The sequence below is a fragment of the Pseudonaja textilis genome, chromosome 2 (genome assembly GCF_049901715.1).
Source record: "Pseudonaja textilis isolate UNSWEBS1 chromosome 2, rPseTex1.2, whole genome shotgun sequence".
Classification (NCBI taxonomy): Eukaryota; Metazoa; Chordata; class Lepidosauria; order Squamata; family Elapidae; genus Pseudonaja; species Pseudonaja textilis.
The window spans coordinates 81,430,124-81,443,672 of record NC_141991.1 but is presented as its reverse complement, the minus strand read 5'-3'; the positions used below and the strand labels follow the sequence as shown (position 1 = coordinate 81,443,672).

At 38.1% G+C, this 13,549-nt stretch overlaps 1 protein-coding gene across 1 annotated transcript in view; it reads left to right on the top strand.

Moving 5' to 3' along the window:
- The window catches only part of SHROOM1 (shroom family member 1), a 36,665-nt gene that overhangs the window by 3,967 nt on the left and 19,149 nt on the right, over positions 1-13,549 (top strand). The window lies entirely within an intron of this gene.

Genomic DNA, 13,549 nt, shown 5'->3' with positions numbered 1-13,549 from the left:
GTTGTAGCAACGTTTCGGCAGAACCTCAAACAGATCCCCCCTGATACCTCCTAGCTTCCTAACTAATGATAGCCGTCCATTTACTCGGAGCCAAGCTGCACTAAAGGCCTCCAATAAAGTAACACAATGTTGCCAGCCAATCAAGATACAAAAAGAGCCAAAAAACAGACAGAAGGTATTAGAAACACCAATCAAGCAGAACACAGCAAACTCCAAGACCAATAAACACAGACCAAGACTCCTAACCAATCAGGATGAAGAAAAAACCATCCTGGCACAGCAGTAGGCTGCCCCAAATTTGAATCTGAAACCACTGTAAAAGTCTGACTCGCGGATGAACACTGTACGGAAACCTGATGATGGCAGATGAGATTCTGCCGAAACGTTGCTACAACTTTAAAAGCACAACTACAATGATGTGGGAAAATACCCGAACAAAGCTGAATGCCGTACACACACACACACACACACACACACACACACACGGCATTCAGCTTTGTTCGGGTATTTTCCCATGTCATTGTAGTTGTGCTTTTAAAGTTGTAGCAATGTTTCTCAGTTGCTACAACTTTAACGAATCTCAGATGAGATTCTGCTGAAACATTGCTACAACTTTAAAAGCACAACTACAATGACGTGGGAAAATACCCGAACAAAGCTGAATGCCATACATGTAAGTACCCGCAAAAACTTAAGAAAAAAAAATATATATATATATAACTTAAGAAAACATACACACACACACACACACACACACACACATACATATATATATACAAATATATATATATAAAAAACATTGTAGTACTTGAAGCTAAGTATTTAGAAAATATGTTCCTTGGATGTAACGAACTGTTTAACCTGCATGAGAAGCCTGAAACAGATTGTGCTATTGTGAGTAAAATGATTGTTCAACCATTTGAGACTTGAATAGCACTGGCAATTCCAAGCTGCGACTGCCAACTGAAAATTGGCTCAGCATCAGTGCACCTCCTCTCCATGGCTCCTTTCGCTACTTTTCACTGAAGGACGGTTGAGTGCAACTTTTAACATAATCACAGTGTTTTAGAATGCTTTTGGGCAGAAGATAGTTCTGAGCAGGTCTGAAATTAAACTAATTTGAAAGAGGAATTTGCAGACCAACTTAAAGCCAATGGCAAAACGTAGTTCCTGTGTAACTCTATCCTTACAAGGGCAGAAAAATATAAAGGTATGAAATCTGCTGCCTCCTGTTCTGTTTGTTTTCACTCCCTGCTGAATGGTGATGCCCTGACTATGGATAAACAACATGGCAACAGCAATAGGATTAGCTGCAGGATTCTCTTCATCATCTCTAGATTTCTTCCTTACTCCCTTCTCCTGTTCTGTCAATAGCCTGAATTGAATAACATCAGAACTAACAAGTAATTGGGATTGCAGAAGTTGCCAAATCACAAATATAACTTTTATTTCAGATTTCTCTCTTGGGTCTCTCTCTCCTTCTTTTATCAGTACAATAGTGTGTGAGTCCCAGGCTCTTCTATTTCTTATTCAGCAGTCATTGTGGAGGGGTTATTGGCTTGCTATTCCAGCTTTATGCTAAACTGGCAGTGGAAACAATCTTGAAACTCTTCCAATAGGCCAGGCCCTCTTTTGCAGTTTTAACAGATGTCTGGCACATTCTTGCTGCATCCAGCTCTTTAGAAGACAAAAGCTGAAGGCAGGCAAAACTGATCCAAAAGGAAGGCCAGGCACAGATCAGCCTGAATGGCCAGAAGCAGCTGGGGGATGCCACCCCGTTATTGGTTATTGATCACACCTCCAATATAATGGGTGAATCGTAATACTGTAGATGTACAGATCTTGCAGCTGAAATGGATATTGTTGGCTTAAGAGAAAAAACACTCTCTTAGCATGATTCAGCTATGGATAACTTAAGCTGTTTCAGCAATGGGCTTGGGATGAGATGATGATAATATTATGGGGATGCAGCAGAAAATAGATGCAGCTAGGTTGTGTTTACATCTTGATTAAGTTCAAATAGTGAAATGCCTAGTTGTTCTATAAAATGCAATATATATTCTGTCTGTCTGTCTGTCTGTCTGTTTGTCCCAAAGGTGCTTTTTCAAGAGGCAAGTGGAATTTCTGGTTTTCTTTGAAGACATTTAACTTCTCATCCAAGAAGCTTCTTCATCCCTCCCTCCCTCCCTCCCTCCCTCTCTCTTTCTCTCTCTCATCTAACTCAGGTGTTGTGAAACAGCACTTTGGATTCAAAGGCAAAAAGGCACTTTAACTACATACATTCTGCCTCAGGGTGACATGGCAATGAGCCATACAATTCTAACACAAGATGCAACTGTTTTTCGGGGTGATCCCTGAGCAACTCTGCATGCTCCAAATCATGTTGTGCCTTTGAATCAGAAACATGACATAGTCCTAACATGAAAGCTTACTGCTTTGAGATTTGGACCACAAAACTGCTTCAAAATGGAAAAGATAAGCCAAGAGTTGCTTTAAGTTTTTTGGAATAAGGAGGGACAGTCAGCATATGGTCAAAATAAGGCCCTTGTATGACTGAGGTTGGAACTAATGTTGTGTTTTAACTTGGCTCAAATCACAATTCCCAACACAAAATGAGGAACTCTTGGCATATGATTTTATATCACCTGAGTTAGGATGGGATAGAGAAACTTCCTTTCTCTAATTCAACATCCTACACAGAGCTCCACTTTCAATGTATAAATTGGGGATTTTTGCAGTACAAAAGACAGGGCTTTGCACCTTGAGTAAAGGCATTTGTGAAAGTCATAGTCGTCAGGGTTTGCTCATATAAGTCCTGCTGGAGAAGGTGAACAATGGACTTTAGAATTTGACAGGTCTGTTTTCAAGATGGTGACACTTGCAATTAGTCACACAATCCACAGCCTTTTTAATAGAATGGCATGTTTGTGAGAGCTAGAAATACAAATTGATAGAAATATACCCTTGCCATTGATTGATATCTTGTTGCTGGTCAGGCTTCCTTTTCCATGGTGATATGGTATGATACTCTCTCCCAATTCAATTTATTTATCTTCATCATTGCTCCCATTCTCTTCTAAATATCTTTCAGTTCTTTAATTTATCCAGATTTCCATTCTGTTTTTTCCCCTTTCCTTTCCCAAGGTATTCCAACCTATTATTTTATTTCAACACCCTTATTTTACAATTTTCCTGAGATTTGCCCCCCCCCTCCTCTTTCATTCATTGATGCCTCCTGAAAATCATCCGTTCTTTATTACTGGTGTGCTTGCATATTTTACTGTGCTACTAATTGTAAGGACTAAATTACCATGAGGGCCTGTTGTCTCCTTTTGTACTTCTTACGCAACAACCCACACTATCTGGCTTTGGCATGCTTGATGGATTTCCTCTTATTAGGGCAGATTGAGAACTGAAAAGGATTGGGTCAAAAGGAGACTGAGGTCAATCTCTCCTGTAAAACTTATTAGAAGAGTGATGTTATAATTAAAAGTATGCTTTTAAAAAAAAAGCTATTTGGCTCGTGGACTGACCTCACTTTACCAGAAACTTCATTTTGTTCTGATAAAAAGCATATCTTGCATGTGCATGTAGTATCTGCATGCATTGCAGTAACATGGATTGTAAATATGCCTTTCCCTCCCTCCATTTAATATTTATGAATTTTAACAGGCTTCATTCTCGCTCCCCAAAGAAAGTCCTGTGAATCAGGCAGCCTGCAAATAATTGTAATAAGCAATAATACGTTCATATTACTGCAAGTACTTGTCCTGTGCTGATCAAAAATATTTTTGTTTTTCATATGTTATTTAGTAGAAGCTTGAGATTGGATATAGGAAATGTATCTTGAACTAGCTATGCTCCAGAAGAGCAGGGGGTGGGAATGTATGATTGGTGTAATTTAAAATGAAATCACCTTTCCTCTTACCAGGCATTTGCAAGAGTCATATGTTCTGCTTTACTAGTGAATTATAGGGAAATCCAGATAGAGCTACATATCCTGTGTAACCATCAGGAAATCTAGGATATCTTGGGAGAGGGAATTTAATCACTCTATAAGTATTTTAATCAACTATGCTCCTTTCCCTTTGAGGGAAATTCTTAATTTCTTGTATTATCTAGAGTCATAGATATAAAATCCTTTTGTGTGCATCTTTGAGTCAGTATCAACTCCTGGTAACTTCAAGGACTAGTTCCTGTAATTTTCTTGGTAATTTTTTATGGAATAAATTTGCCATTGCCACCTTCTTCCTAAAGCTGAGAGAGAGGGACTGGCCCAAGGTTACCCAACTGGCTTTTTACCTCAGGCAGAACTAAAACTCACGGTCTTCTGGTTTCTATCCTACTGCCTTAATCACTACCTTCATTCCCATAGATAAAATGATGGAAACTGTGTCAGAGTGCCAGCTGAAGTATCTACCACCTCATAAAGTAGCCAGTCTAGATAATTATCTTTCCTCCTTTGAGGGAATTAAATAAATATACACGATTTGTGTTCTACTGTTCAGACTTCATCTCATGCATCTCTCTGACATCTGAAACTTTGCTTAGATACAATAAAAATATATATCCCCATCCTCCCCCCACCCCAATTTTAATTGCTTATTCTTAATTTTATTAATGGGTTTTAAATTCAAGTATAGCCAAGAAAATTTTACTTTTTGTTTTATTTCAAAGAAATGAGGAAAGGAATGTATGCCTCTGTGTGTATGTATGTGTGTGTCATCCATGTATAGTTTGTTCCAGTAGCGTATTGTCTCAAAGACGCTTTTTCAAAAGGCAACTGGACTTACTTTGTTTTTTCTTTGAAGACATTTAGCTTTTCATGCAAGAACCATCTTCAAAACTTTTCGGGGGAAAATGCCTTTGTGACAACCATGACCTGGATGACTGAGAATATCCATAGACATCCAGTAGCCCATTCTTCTTACAAATGAATGGGTATGTAAAGCAAAGAATCTAATGTTCACATATGAAGCCAAACCAACTTTCCCCATTCTGATATCCTCTAATTATGCTGACAACAGCTTCCATATACTCTTTGAGAAGATGGCTAAAAGCTAGTTTTGTTAGTTTAAAAATCCAGCAAAAATGAAGATCCTCACTTTTGAAGTCTTAACCTCAATATTTGGAGTCCTGATCTGTTTTGTTTGTGAGGTTTGCAGAATGAAAAAAAAAGCTAGCTTTTCTGTGGTAGTGAGTGTTTTATTATTCATTCAGTCACTTGGTAATAAAGACACTATTGTTTCATATCTTTGCCTCTGCCAAGTAACACTAGCAACACAGTAGCTGAAGGCTTCCTGCTTCATTTATTTATTGGTTTCCTACAAAAAAAGGAATGACTATACATATAGCATTTTTACCCTTTGTGATAATTTACAAGAGAAGTTATTATGCCTCTTAAGTGGAATAGTCCCTCTTTGTGGCTGTACACAGAGAATTGTTTCTTTATTTGGCTAGTCCAGTAAAGAACTTGAGGAACAGGTAAGTGATCATTCAGACTGGCACAATGCCATTACACTGATGGAAGTCAGATTAATAGACCACTGTGAAGTTTCCCTATGGATGATACACACTAGGATATACATTGATGTAGTTTATGAAGCATGGTAGAACTCATATGAGATACACTAAAGACAAAACATACCAGAAAGTCAGCTTTAGAAATAGTTCTGGACAAAAAGATGGAAGTCTGAAAGCAACATTTTTATGAATCAGCTAATAGGCAAAGAAAAATGGGCTTTTACTGTAAATATTTAGCCAATTTAGAATTGCTTGTAGCTATAGTTTACTCTATGTACACTATCCAGACTCACTGTTGTGAGTTGAACAGCTATATAAATTATTTAAATCAATGAATTAATTAGCAAAATGCAACAGCATTTATAAAGGCCTTCTTAAATCCAGTTGATTATTGTACATGTAACAGATTTTTATCACGAATAATCTAAGTTCATTTGCTCTCATTGATTCAAACATGACTCAGTTGAAAATATGCAGAGTTGGATAAGGTTAATTCAGACCATACTTTGTATAGCTCAGTGGTCGCCAACCTCAGGGACCACCAAACTCATAATTTCAAATCCCGCGGACCACTAATATGAATTTTGACTGACGGTGGCTTGGTGACATTGGTGGGAAAGTCGGTCCCATATTCCAGAGCTGCAGTACTCACAGGACTGGTCCTTTGGTCATCCTGAAGCAGCTGCTCCTCCACCCAGGTGCACCGGCCTGCCATGGACTGGAGAAGCTACTCCAGGATAACCAAAGGGCCAGTCTTGTGACTACTGCAGCTCTGGAATATGGAACCGACTTCCCCACCAAGCCACCCCATCAACAAGCCACCCCGGGGCATATTTCCCTCCCCTGCTGTTGGTCTTACCTTCCAGTTCCAGCTTGCATGGCTCTATTCAAGATAAAGTTTGTGCTCGGCTGAAGGGTAGGGGCCAGCGGATGGGTGGGCCATGTGGGTGGCTCAGCCTTGTGTTCACGTGCAGCATGGATTAATTGCTTTGGGGGGAGGACAATTCTCTGTGGACCACCCCAATTTTCTTGTGGACCACCAGTGCTCCCCAGCCCTCTGGTTGGCGACCACTGGTATAGCTGTTGGAATAGAAGAATTTCCTAATTAAATTACTTATGCGACTATTATTATTTTTACTTTTCTTGCATTTTCAGAGACCAATCATTTGACTATGCCACTGTATTTAAGTTAAGTTAAAATATGCATTTTCCTTGATACTTGATCTTAGGGTAGCCTAAGTACAAAATTATACAGAAGGACTCCTTCCCCAAGTAATAACATGCTCCTCACCATGTATTTGTTTTATTTTTCAAGATCAGAGATGAATCTCAGCTGATCATAATAAATGCAGTCAAGTTTATATTTTATCTCACTGTTGTAGCTGGAATCTCAGAGTAGCAAAGGATTTTCAGTATATCCCTTTTGAATATATTTATTTATTTAACTTACATTTATGATTGCTATCTACCAAAGGCATCCTGGGCAGTAAACAAAAATAAAACAAAACCAAATTCACAATTCATTACAACCTGGAGAATTACAGTTACAGATCTTAATTATTGGGATACATATATTTTTTAACTCTGTGAAAGTGCATTTCTACATAGAATTTTAAATGTCACATCTTGGGTACATATACAACTAATGTTGAAAGTTTATTTTCCATAAATCTGTAAATTATTGAAAATATAGGCACGGCCGACCTTGTTAAAGCATGACAGTCTAATTAAGCCTGCACCATAATCCTGATTAATATAATTCATATCTAATCTACTCTATCCCCAGCCCCCTTCAGGCTAAATATGTGTGTTCTATTAATTTCAAAGGAGCAGCAGATGTTATTTAAAATAATCATATGGGAAATATAGTTTTACACTCAGACCAGACCTTTACTTTGCAAAGTTGTAATATGAAATTTATCTCATCTTTTGAGGTGAGTCAAAAAATGTATTTTATGTTTAAAAGCCACTCAAAGTCATGTTCTTTGAACTGGGCAGCTAATCAATCAAATGAACAAATCTGTGAAACATGTACAGAATGTTATAGAGAATTGGATGTATATAGAATTTTCTCGGCTTAAGTTTCTTGAGCAGTCATGACACAGAAGATATTGTACATCATTCACTTGCCAGTTAAATTGTAAAGTGTTATCAGAGATCTCTTTTATCTCTTAGCCTCAGGTTCCAAATTGTCCAGAAAGACCAGTTATGATTCAAGATCTCATTCTGGTTATGAAAGACCGCAACTCTGATATTTGCTGCAGGGCTGAGCTGATAATTGTCAAGTCTGTGTCTGTTGCAAGAAAAGCAGAGTATTACACATAGCCTCTTAATGCACTAATTATTGTCCACAGGTTGGGGGCTAGACAGATTTTGTGAGAAGATGTGACTACATGTGCCAGCTAGGTGTTCTTCATTGATCTGGTATTAGATTAACACTCTATAAAATGAAAAATGGTAATAGGATTAGGGTGCCATTGCAACAATAGAAAAGGATAATATTTTGAATATGCATAACAAGACCTGACTTAATTGTGAAACAATCTTCCTTCTTCAATCTGCCTTCTCTATTTTTGATGTTTGTACATTTTTGATGCACTGTAGCTTTTATTTCAAAGAAAAACTGGATTTTGTGCTGGATGAGGCAAATCATAAGGAGACATTATTTTTTGTTTGCTGCAACTAATATTTTAAAAAAACAGATTTGCATACAGAGGCACCTCAGTAATTTATTCTACTTTGATAGGAAATTTCCTTTTCAGTGCAACATTAGGCCTGCAATAGTATGTACAGCATGCTTAACAATAAGAGTATGCTATAGTTTAACATTTCCTTTTTATCTCTGTTGCATGTCACTCTTTACTCTTACGGAGATTGATATTAATATCAAGAAAACATACATAAAAATTACAGTAAGCATTTGTGTGTATGGAATATTAGTTCAAAATGATTACAGTAGATTTGGTGAATTTGGGATACATGTTTCCAATTGGAGGCTCTCCAGATGTTGGTTCACTACTACCATCATCCCCAGTCAGTGGTGTGCTGGAACTGGCTTATATTGGCTCATGAGAACTCGTTGTTAAATTTTGTTTTTGAAATGTTGTAGCCAGATAAAAGCAGAGTTGAGCAATGATGGCTTAATTTGGTGGCAGCAATGCAGCCTGGTAGTGGCAATAGAGCTGGCAGATCCAGTAAAACATTTATCAGCACACCACTGCAGATTATATGTTGATATAGCATCTGGGGTTGTTGTTGTGAGGGTACCAATTTGGAATTGCTAAAACTAGATAATGAGTATAATCTTACACGTCTGCTTAGAAACATGCCCAACATTAAAAGAAATATACATATAAATGCTGCTTTGATGGACAATCTTTTTCAAGATGAAGGGGACAAATGTCCTACTACAGTCATGTTTCTCTAAAAGAAAGTACAACTTACATGCAATGGAGTTTAAAAAAAGTTAAACTATAGCATAGTCTTATTGTCAAACACCTTAAAGCCATCTTAAGAGCCGTGGTGGCGCAGGGGTTAGAATGCAGTATTGCAGGCTAATTCTGCCAACTGCCAGCAGTTTGATTTCACTGGCTCAAGGTTGACTCACACTTCCATCTTTCCAAGGTCAGTAAAATGAGGATCCAGATTGTTGGGGGCAATATGCTGGCTCTATAAACTGCTTAGAGAAGACTGTAAAGCACTGTGAAGCGGTATATAAGTCTAAGTGCAATTGCTATTACTGCATGAACACTTACAACTGTAAGAAAAGCAAAGTTTAGCAAAAAATTTGAACTTCTCTGAAAGCTTAAGGAGTCCACTGCTGGATTTGGTCTGTTCACTTAGCATTTGGTTCTCACATTAGCTTACTAGATTTGGATAGAAATGCAGTGGTGCCACTCAGGATTTTGAGAGAGATTGTGACTGTTCTACTGGAGTTTCAGTCACAAATGGTACCCAGGGATAGCGTTGTTGCTGATTTTGTCATTCTTGCTGGTGTTTATTACTACATTTCAGGATAGCATATTTCATATTTGGAATACTTTGTGAAGGTCATTCCTTTCAACTGAATGAAACTGAACTATAGGAACAAAAGGAAAAAGACTGAAGAGTCTTTGGTGCTTTCTGAGCTTGCAGATGTTTCATTACCCAAATGAGGTAATATCATCAAAGGTGCTCCACATTTCAACCCTGACCTACAAATGTTCTCCTTTACAGGAAAAAGTCTCTTTGCACTTCTATCATGCCTTCCTTTGCTTGCTTTTTTCTCACCTAAAACATCCTAAATGTTGTAATTTTTCATCATTCAGTAGTTGCTATAGCCCTTTGATCATTGAGGTTTCCATTTTACAATTTGCATTTTCTATAATGTGCAATTTTCCCTACCCTTGACAAACAACATCTCATCCTTATTGACATTTTAGATGCTAATCAGAGACTCAAGTTTAAATAATTAGATCTCTCCCTGAATGTCTACTTTGTACCTGATGGTGGTGCTTTCATCTCAGAGTTTTTGCTTATACACAAGAAGAAACTGTGGATGCCAGATGCCACTTGCACTGAATGGAATTTTAGGAATGTAGTTAAATATTGATCTTAGCAGTTTGTACCTTGATAAGCCATGGGTCATTCGCAGCTGGGTACCAGGCATAATTCTAGTGAACTAGCCATGATGTTTGCTTTACATTTCACATTTTTATTGATTGCATTCTTCTGAGCTTCAACAGCTGGATTTTAAAAAAAATTGAGTAAAAACTATTCAAAAATAGGGTGGTGGGTTCTTTTGTCTCATAATTTTCTATTAAGAAAGGGCATTCTTTTTTGCTTCCCCCCATTACTTGGTTAAAAGGTACAAATGTACAAATGCATAAACCACAAATCAATTCTTGACAGGGAGACCATAAATTTATGAGTGTTGATCATATCACACTACCTGTGAGCCTGTAAATCAATCAATGCATGCTCCAGGTAGATTTTAATGTACAGGAGCAATACTCTTGCATGACCTGGAGTGTCTTCAATACTTTTCACTTGATGAAGGGAAATGTAGTGAATGGGGTGCTGACCTTGAACTAGTTAAAAGAAAGAAAACCATGACATATTCAGATAAATGGGCAAAAATCAAACTTTGAAGATCCAGTCAGGAGTGAGAAGTGGTCCCAAATCACCTTCAAAAACAGTTTAGGGTTAGCATTATGGTCAACAAATATTAACAAAACACATATGGTAGACAAAAATGGACCCCTGCCCATTTTCCAAATAGACTTTAGGCTAAGTGTGTGATGTACGTTGAGGTGGCAGACTCTAAAGATGATTTTATTTGCTTATTTGTTTATTTATTTATTATTTCCCTATGAAAATAAATCAGTTTGCCTTCTAAGACTGCCGAGATTATGTGAATACAAAGGTCTGAGCATGCAAGATGGTTCAGAATCAGAATGGGTATCCTGCCTTACCGTAGTTCTCCTTGGCCTCTGATCTCTTCATGGTTTTTAGAAAAACAAAGCCAGAAGGCATGGTGTTTTTTCCGGTGACCCTTAGGCTCTCTTCTCCTCTTTGTACCACCACCTCTTTATTTCCTGAACTGATTATTTCTTCAGTGTATATTTACTTTTCCATCACCACTCCTAATAGATGTATTTGTTGTGTGCTTGTAACTAAGAATAGTACAAATGTAGAATAAAAACATTATAATAAGGTCGCTGTAATGGACTATGAGAGCAACCTTGGGAGACGGGAGGAAGAGTTGCAGCCCAGCAGTGGTTTGATAAGAGAAAATCCAAAGGAAGGAAGGGGAGGTGAAAGCTTCTTAGAAGGGATCTTCCCTAATTCTCTCAAAAATAAAGTGAAGGCAGGGAGTGCTTTCAGACATGCAAGTTTCGGTTACGGTAACACTACAATAAAGGTCATGTTCCCATAGTACTCATGGTTTTGGTTTCCTGTCTGGGCTATCTTGAAAAACTAATATTAGCCTATTATAATCTACTGCAAAATCACAATAAATACAAGATAGACAGGCAGGCATTCGTGACTTTACTGCACAACGTTAGTGGATTTACCCTTCTCTATTATTTGCCATTTCCACTGTCATGACTGTACTCTTCCTTATGACTTAGTCTACATCATTAAGGCAAAGGACCCAGACCTCATCACTCTGCACACAACATGGGGAGGGCTGTATTCTGCTCATCAAGCAGCACATCATTCTGGTTTATCCTTCCCTCTTCTTTAATCTGTCTTGTAGATCTACTTTATCAATTAACTATTTTCCACTTCTACCTCTTACCCAACTTAGCTGATTTCCCTACCCCTAAGCTCAGAATAAGTTTTCATATCAAAACTGTTGTTGAAATTGGAAAAGGTAACTCTCCAATGAGTTATACCTCCTTCCAACTGAAATCCAAAATACATGGAAGTTTCCTTGTATGGAAAATGACATTTCTTTCTCAGGAAGGTGTATGGTGGCATCTTCCTTCTCCCATTCTTCTGCCAGGAGATGCTGTGAGATGGAGCACTCAGAAACCTCTACAATTGTTCATATGAGCTATGCTCTGCCATTAGGCGGATGAAGCATCTGCCTCGGGTATCTGATTCTGGGTATCCAGAAAAGATTGTTTGAACTCATTTAAAACTGGATGTAATTCATCAGTGTGTTAGAAGTTTGAAAAGTAATCTTTTGACGATCAAATTGCTAAACATGTCTCTAATTGCTTCTAAGAACTTTCAGAATCCATATTATGTCAAAACAGCAACATCATTCATAACATCCCCACACAAGTGGCACAATTAAGTCATGATGTCTAATATATGTGTGCAAATTGAATCTTTTGTGTACTCACATTCCCAGCAATCATCTGTGCTTCTCTTTGCTTTCATATATAGCAGGGCTGGATGTGTCATGTGCTGGCCATGCCCACACCCAGTTTAGCAAAGGGGAGGAAAGTTGTGATATGTCATATGATGCCGCCATGATGATACAAGTTTGACACCCCTGATGCCAACAAATGCCAGCTAAAGAGTTCACTGTGCTTTAAGAGGCAAACAATGGGGAAGATTGGTTTTTATTTACTACCACTTATGGCATGCTATTTCAAGCCCCAGTGAGTAGTTTCCTTTATGTCCATGTGTTGCTGTGTTCATCTCTTTAAGGAGACAACAACCCATAAATAGTGGCAGGTAAGAATGATCAAGGACAAAGGATGACTAGACACTGCCAAAAAGATAACTAACTCCTGCAACATGAACATTTTTAAGGACCAGGAATTAGAGAGGAGGACCATGCAGAGATAAATGTGGAATCACGCAGTTGCCACCTTCTGTAGGTTAGTTGATCTCATCTCCGATGTGATGCAGATTTCAGCCTATTGGCGTGTTCATTGTTAGGACTTTGAGAAAGAATTCACCATAACATAAGCTTTATGAACAGTACTACAAGTCCTGGAGTGCCTCAATTTGTTTTTAAGGATGGGAAGGAGTCATCTCCTTATCATACAAGCTAGCTACAGAAATTGTGGCTGGTGTTTGAGGTGTCAGGAAGGTAAAACTTGTCTACTTATTTATTAGGCATAAAACTCATCTGTCAAGGCAGGGTAGGCAGCATTCTTTTTCCACACAACCAGAAGCCTGTGAGGTAGGTTGGTCTAAGTCATCCAGTGGCCTTCCTGGGCTGAGGGTAGACCAGATCAACAGCAGTGATAAGTAGGTTACAAGTAATTGTCCAGGTTAACCAAAGAGGGAGATTTTAAAAAGTTTAATTTTTTTTTTATCACCCCATTCCTCCTTTCCTGGACACTGTAAGAGTCAGTGCAATAGTGCCAGTGGCCTCATTTTTTCAACTCTTGATATTATTATACTATATTGACTGTCATGTTTTGAAATGCAGAGCTCCGTTGAGAGACAGCTTATTTATTTTTCTCAACGACCTCAGAATGTTTGCAGTGAAATTGCTATTTTGGAGGCCAAAACTTTTGCCTGTCATTAAGATGTATGATTCACAACTGTCAGACTTTATTTAGGGCATAGCAATACA